Source organism: Euprymna scolopes, chromosome 46 (assembly GCF_053919585.1).
Source record: "Euprymna scolopes isolate OS-2025 chromosome 46, ASM5391958v1, whole genome shotgun sequence".
NCBI lineage: Eukaryota > Metazoa > Mollusca > Cephalopoda > Sepiida > Sepiolidae > Euprymna > Euprymna scolopes.
Window position 1 is genome coordinate 46867427 of NC_136527.1, and position 7103 is coordinate 46874529.

Consider the following 7103-nt stretch of genomic DNA (forward strand, 5'->3'; position numbering starts at 1 on the left):
ATGTTGAAAATCATCTGATGGTAAATTAACATCAGTAGATGACACTCGATTACTCCCATGCGTGTTTACTGTTTGAGTTAATAAAAAATTCATTTCTTTTGTCTTTTTCATACTCAATCTTAACACTTCACATACTCTGTTCAAGCGGTTATAATCATCTTTCAAAGTTAATAAAAAATTCATTTCTTTTGTCTTTTTCATACTCAATCTTAACACTTCACATACTCTGTTCAAGCGGTTATAATCATCTTTCAAAGTTAATAAAAAATTCATTTCTTTTGTCTTTTTCATACTCAATCTTAACACTTCACATACTCTGTTCAAGCAGTTATAATCATCTTTCAAAGTTAATAAAAAATTCATTTCTTTTGTCTTTTTCATACTCAATCTTAACACTTCACATACTCTGTTCAAGCAGTTATAATCATCTTTCAAAGTTAATAAAAAATTCATTTCTTTTGTCTTTTTCATACTCAATCTTAACACTTCACATACTCTGTTCAAGCGGTTATAATCATCTTTCAAAGTCTCATACATGAAATGAACCGCAAGAAAGGAATTTTCTTTACTCTTGCATGATTTGACCTGGATTCTCGGGAATTCCCGTCAAGCATCGATTTTTTGCAGCCTTGCCACCATCTTTAATTTTTCCAGACATTTAATTAGGTCACCCTCCCCAGTGAAGGATCTCAACATCTGAGTTGAGAGTCTCCAGTCAGCCATGTTAACCTGCTTGACTTGCCGAAATAGCTTCTAGGGTTATAATCAGGATTCGGTTCTGGGGTTCGGGAAGGAGTGGGTCACTCTCTTGACAACAGCACGTTTCTGCCCTCTTCTTTTCCGATCGACCACACCTGGCCTCTCGCCACCAATGTCACACCACACAATCTGAACGTCAGCAATACAAATTTCTTTTCAAAAGATGTTCATGACTCTTTTCTCTCTGCTCCCCCCCCCCAGGGAATTTTTCCCTGCTTTTATATCTTCCTATCTAGAAAAACAAAGGAAGAGACAGGAAAAAAATAGCTTCTACCATCATGCTCTGCCTTCCCAAGATGCCCTTCGCATATACAAATGCGCTGGCCATCCTTTCCTTCTTCTTTCCCAAAGAGCGATGCAGATATGCCCAGTACGTTTCTTTTTCTTCTTCTTCTTCTTCTTTTCTAACCATATACCCCACAATAACATGTAGTAAAGATGCATATAACATGTAGTATTAAATACATATAACATGTATTAAATACATATAGCATGTAGTAAAACACATAACATGCAGTAATAAAGACATATAACATGTAGCAATAAATACATATAACATTTAGCAATAAATAGTAAAATTCACTTGTAAGTTACACACTTCTGATCGTTAAATTACAATCCTCAGTGAAAATAGAATTAATTTTTTTAATCATGTTCACCCCTTACAAAGGACATCGCCACTTGGGCATAAGGGGCTACTATTTGGGGCCATGTCTAAGAAAGATTAACAAGATATTTGTTTATGTTACATTGTAACTTTGCATATCAGTACAGCCATAGCAGTGTCAGAGATTTCGTGAAAATAGTGAATAATTCCACCCCATCTTTCCAAGCTTATAACTCCTCGAAAAATGCAATTCAAGCCCTAATTTTTTTTTCAATTAAAGGAGCAAGGACCAAGATTTCATTAAAAAAAAAACAAAAAAAAACGTGTTTTTTTTAAAAAGGTTTTAAACTTCGGACTTTACAGGTAAAATTCTAAAAGAACACTATGTTTTTTTTGTTTTAAATTTGAATATATTATGTATTGACCTTTTCTCTTCAATTTGTGAGTAAATAATTATGTAATTATCAGGTTCTAAATTAATTATTATTAGACATTTACAAAATGGGAGGCGTGAATTATTCGACCCCCTGTCTTTCCAAGCTTATAACTCCTCGAAAAATGTAATTCAAGCCCTAATTTTTTTTTCAATTAAAGGAGCAAGGACCAAGGTTCCATTAAAAAAAAAGGAAAAACATATAACGTGGTTTAAAAAAAGGTTTTAAACTTCAAACTTTACAGGTAAAATTCTAAAAGAACACTATGTGTTTTTTTTTTAAATTTGAATATATTATGTAATTATGTATTGACCTTTTCTCTTCAATTTGTGAGTAAATTAATTATTTACTATCGGGTTACTAAATTAAGTATTTACTTTTTAATAGACACTTAAAAATTGGGATGGGGGGGTTCGTGAATTAAAAAACAAGTTTGTCTAAAATATTATATTCGATTTATTGAAAAGAACATAAAATTTCACATTGACCCTGAAAATATCGTAAAAATAGAATCAAGAGAAAAATTTTGATAGATTTTTAAAATTTAAAAATTGAAAAATATTGAGTTTAAAAATTGAAAAATATTGAGTTCGGAAAATTCATTACTGTTTAAAAAAAATATTTCTATTACTTTTAAAACAACTGTAATAGTTTATTTTGGAAGTATAATCCATAAAGAAAATAAATAACCCACTTTTAACAGAGAAATTCCGAGATTTTTATATTGTATTCGCAGTTTCGTGTTAGGGGTGTCAAAAATTCCTACAAAAATTCTGACACTGCTAGTACAGCCATAGAAGCAGGCAGCAGGAATGGAATTCCAAAGAATACCTGTTCGAGGGAAGAAACTACTAGAATAGAAAGCTTTCTGGCATTAAGAGACATCAACAGTGAAGGGGTGAGATCTTATTGCTAAACGGGTTTGTCGGGGACATGTACGTCGAGGGGTTACAAGTGAAACGAGTTCATCAGAACACATTCCATTAAAATATTTGTAAAACACAGTGATGCAACATTGCGGTGATGAGACAGGGGCTGGAGCTTAGTTGATAAAGTGGGACTGATTAGATTGACAACTCTTTTCAAGAGGGAGAGACTAGTGGTAGATGCACCAGCCCAGATGCATAGCAACAATGCTTCATGCATGGCCGAATGGTGGCCTTGTAAAAGTGAGAGACTAGTGGTAGATGCACCAGCCCAGATGCATAGCAACAATGCTTCATGCATGGCCGAATGGTGGTCTTGTAAAAGTGAGAGACTAGTGGTAGATGCACCAGCCCAGATGCATAGCAACAATGCTTCATGCATGGCCGAATGGTGGCCTTGTAAAAGTGAGAGACTAGTGGTAGATGCACCAGCCCAGATGCATAGCAACAATGCTTCATGCATGGCCGAATGGTGGCCTTGTAAAAGTGAGAGACTAGTGGTAGATGCACCAGCCCAGATGCATAGCAGCAATGCTTCATGCATGGCCGAATGGTGGCCTTGTAAAAGTGAGAGACTAGTGGTAGATGCACCAGCCCAGATGCATAGCAACAATGCTTCATGCATGGCCGAATGGTGGCCTTGTAAAAGTGCAGGATACTTTCTAGCTCGATAGAGGAAACCCACCTTCTTTGCAGCAGCCTTTGCAATGTGTTCTATGTATTTGTTCCAGTTCATGTTGCCCGCAAATGTAAGACCGACATTGCCTGAATCCATAATGTTTGTTAGAGAGAAGATTTGCTTTTGTGAGGTGGTTAATTAGTGCTTGATTAATTGTCTCAAAGATTTTAGTGAAGAATAGGAAGAGACTAATGGGGCTATAATTTCACCAGAATTCCTGTACACTGGTACCACAGAGGCTATCTTCCAGCTATTAGGAAAGCAAGATTCAGCAATGCATTTATCGTAGAGCTTGGAAAGTATGGGGGCAAGCTCAGCTAAACATTTCTTAATTAGTAATGCGGGGATTAAATCAAGCCCACACGCCTTTGAGGTGCCTAAGTTTTTTATGATATTGTGGACATTAGAAGGGGTGACTTTTACATAATCAAATGTGGCTTTGGTCCGTATAGAAAAATTTGGGAGGGAGTTGTTTGTTGGCTCTAAGATAGAGTTTGAGGTGAATCGTTGGGCAAGAAGTTCTGCTTTCTCTATTGCCGTACATGTAACCTTCTGGTTGTTGCTTAGTGGGGGAATTATCGATTGCCCTTTATTCACTACACTATCATAGATTTTTCAGAAATCACGACATCCTATCTTTTCCTACAAATTTTTGTCTATTTGTATTTTACTTACGATGTGCAAACCATTGGAATGCATGCTGTCTTTGTGCAATGGCAGCTGCACAATTTGCAGTGAACCATGGGGGTGAGTGGAGATTGCTATAAAACTTCCATGTGGGAACATGTGCTTCAATGCCCGTTTTGAACCATTCAGTAGTTTTGGATGTGTTCTCTAGCTTCCCAGTCCAGTTGTGATACCTTGTTGTTTTGAGCAATGGTTCTTCACTTTGAGGTAAGGATTTAAATGTGATGTCAACTGATACAACTATGTGGTCTGTGTTTTCTAGTGGACTGTGGGCATTAGTCACACAATCTTCAGGTAATGTGGTGAGAAATAGGTCTAGAAGTGAAGCCTGCCGAGGTTCACGATCTGGTAGGCGAGTTGTGTGAGAAAATGGGCTCTAGAGAAGCTGCATCTGTGTAACCTGAGAAACGAGGCCAATTTTTATGGTTGACATTACAGTCACAAATACATATACTTGGGTGTGACTATCTAAGGAGAGTGCTGCATCTATACTATCAGAGATATGATCGGTAAGAGTACAAACCTGACTTGAGAGAGAACGGTAGAGAAAATATAACACAGTGATAAAATGTTAGTTGAAAGCACATAAATCCAATCATCCAATTCAAAATTTTTCTCTCTAGTTTAGGAAAGGATGTACGGATATAGACTCCAAGTCCATACATATATCTATCCGAGTTCGTACAGCAAAGTGGGCGGTATCCTGCCATGTTAAAGTAGTTAGAAGGGATTGAAGAGTGTAAGTTTGTTTCTCTTAATGCAAAGATATCTGGGGAGTTTACTAAAAGGTAAGTCTCTACATCGTCTAGATTACCTCTAAGCCCATGGATATTTGTGAAAGCGAGCCTCAAGGGTGGAGGCGAATTGGTTTTGTTTGGGTGGTTGTCTAGTGTTATTGTGATATTTGTTTTGTTTGTTATTTTATTACGTTTTTGTTTACTGTAAGGTTAGGGGAAAAGCGTTGAGCAAAGTGGGCCGCTTTTGACGCCAAGTATACACACAGTTGTCAATTCAGATAAGAATGGAACTTTAGAAATAAGATTAAGTCCCCCTCTCACTATGTGTCCTATTTGAAAAAAGGGACCAGGTGGACAACATAACTTTAGTATACAAATAATATATACATATACATATATACATGCACATACATATATATATGTTAAGATTTTTTTGCCATGTTATGGCTGGGGCAGAGAATAAGAATCCATCTTCAAATTTCAACTCTTAGAAAACAATCCTAATTTAGATTTTACGTACTGCATTTCATCAGATGTAAAATTAAAAAAAACTGTTAGAATCGTGACATCGTTCAATGAAATTAAACTAGTGTGTCGTTTTTATAATTACTACGATGTGCGCAGGGGTTGGCAACAGGGAGAGGGGATAGACTTGTGTTTTTAATGTTCAAAAACATTATTGAAATAAGTTCTTGGACCAGAAAACTAATGTACATTTACAGCAAATAAAAAAATGAAAATTTACAAGTGAAATAATCAAAATTAACATTTGCATCCAATAAAAATAAATAAAAAATCCCAAAATTGAGAACTTATTTATTTTTTTACTCCTTGTTTACTGTGTAAAACTTTTAATCGGTCATCGTTAACAGCACACAGTACTGTACTAAATAAATTCAGTTGTAAGTTGCATACTACTGAACGGTGAATTTTAGATTTTCCATGCTGTATACTCCTGAACGTGAGATTGAAAATAGAATTTCAAATTATGTAGGACTTTTGAATGGAACCGTTTGTTTAGTGCGTGAGAGTAGCATGCTCTTGTGTTGTTAGCGATGACTGGAACAATTGCTAAAACAACAAACTCTTCCAAATTATATTTATACTTAAGAAAAACCCTACCAAATCCCAGAAAATCATGCAAAGATGTAGTCTTATCAAGTATCTGGATAGAACCTATATTACTCACTGCTACGTATAGTAAAATGTGTCATATATATATATATATATATATATATATATATAGTATAGTAATATATATAGTTATATATATATATATATGTATATATATATAGTAATGAATACTGATAAAATAGAGAAACAAATTAATTCCTAAAATTCATAGAAGGATTGTATGCTGGGGCCCATGCTAGTACGGTTAGAGTACTAGGTAAAAATCAGTTGTAAGTTGAAGTGTTAATCCTCAGTGAAATTTAAAATAGAATTTAAAATCACTTAGGAATTTTTATCTAGTCATCGCTACTAATAAAAAGAGCGTCCTAATCTCATCTGCTAAATAAAAGGTTAAATTCAGAATCATGTAAAGATTTCTGAGTTCAAGAGAAAAGTTCCAAAGTTCGACAAAATACACCTGAATAAGATCGAAGGTAAAATAGAAACGTTGTGAAAATAACACGCAAGATGGGAGCATTATTCTGAAGAATCCAAATAATATGAATAATTAATCCTCATCTGTAAAATGAAGAAACGTAAAGATTTTTAATTAAATATTTGAAAATAGAAACAAATTAATAGCATTACCAAACCAGTATTGATTAAAACTATACATATTTTATTTTGAATTTCACAAATAAGAAATTTATATTTATAAAAATTACCAAATAAATTCAATTTAACTAAATGAACTCTATTTTAAAAAATTTATTTTATATTTTCAGAATTTGTTACAGTGAAAGCAAATTAATTAATGGAGAAGAACGGCCTTACGTCTTGGGTGATTGGAATCAGTTTATAATGATATGATTTCTTCATATGAATTTACTAAAGTCGAAATTTATGCGCGTATCTCATCATACATATATCATACATCATTGCATATAATATTTGTGGAATTAGACGCGAGCAAACATGCGAGACAAACCTCATTCTTGTGAAGTATGTGGTTATTCATTTGCATGGAAGTCAAATTTACTGACTCATATGAGAACACATACGGGAGAAAAACCACATTTTTGTGAAGTATGCGGTTTTTCTTTTGCACGGAAGTCACATTTGGTGAATCATATGAAAACACATACGGGAGAGAAACCACAT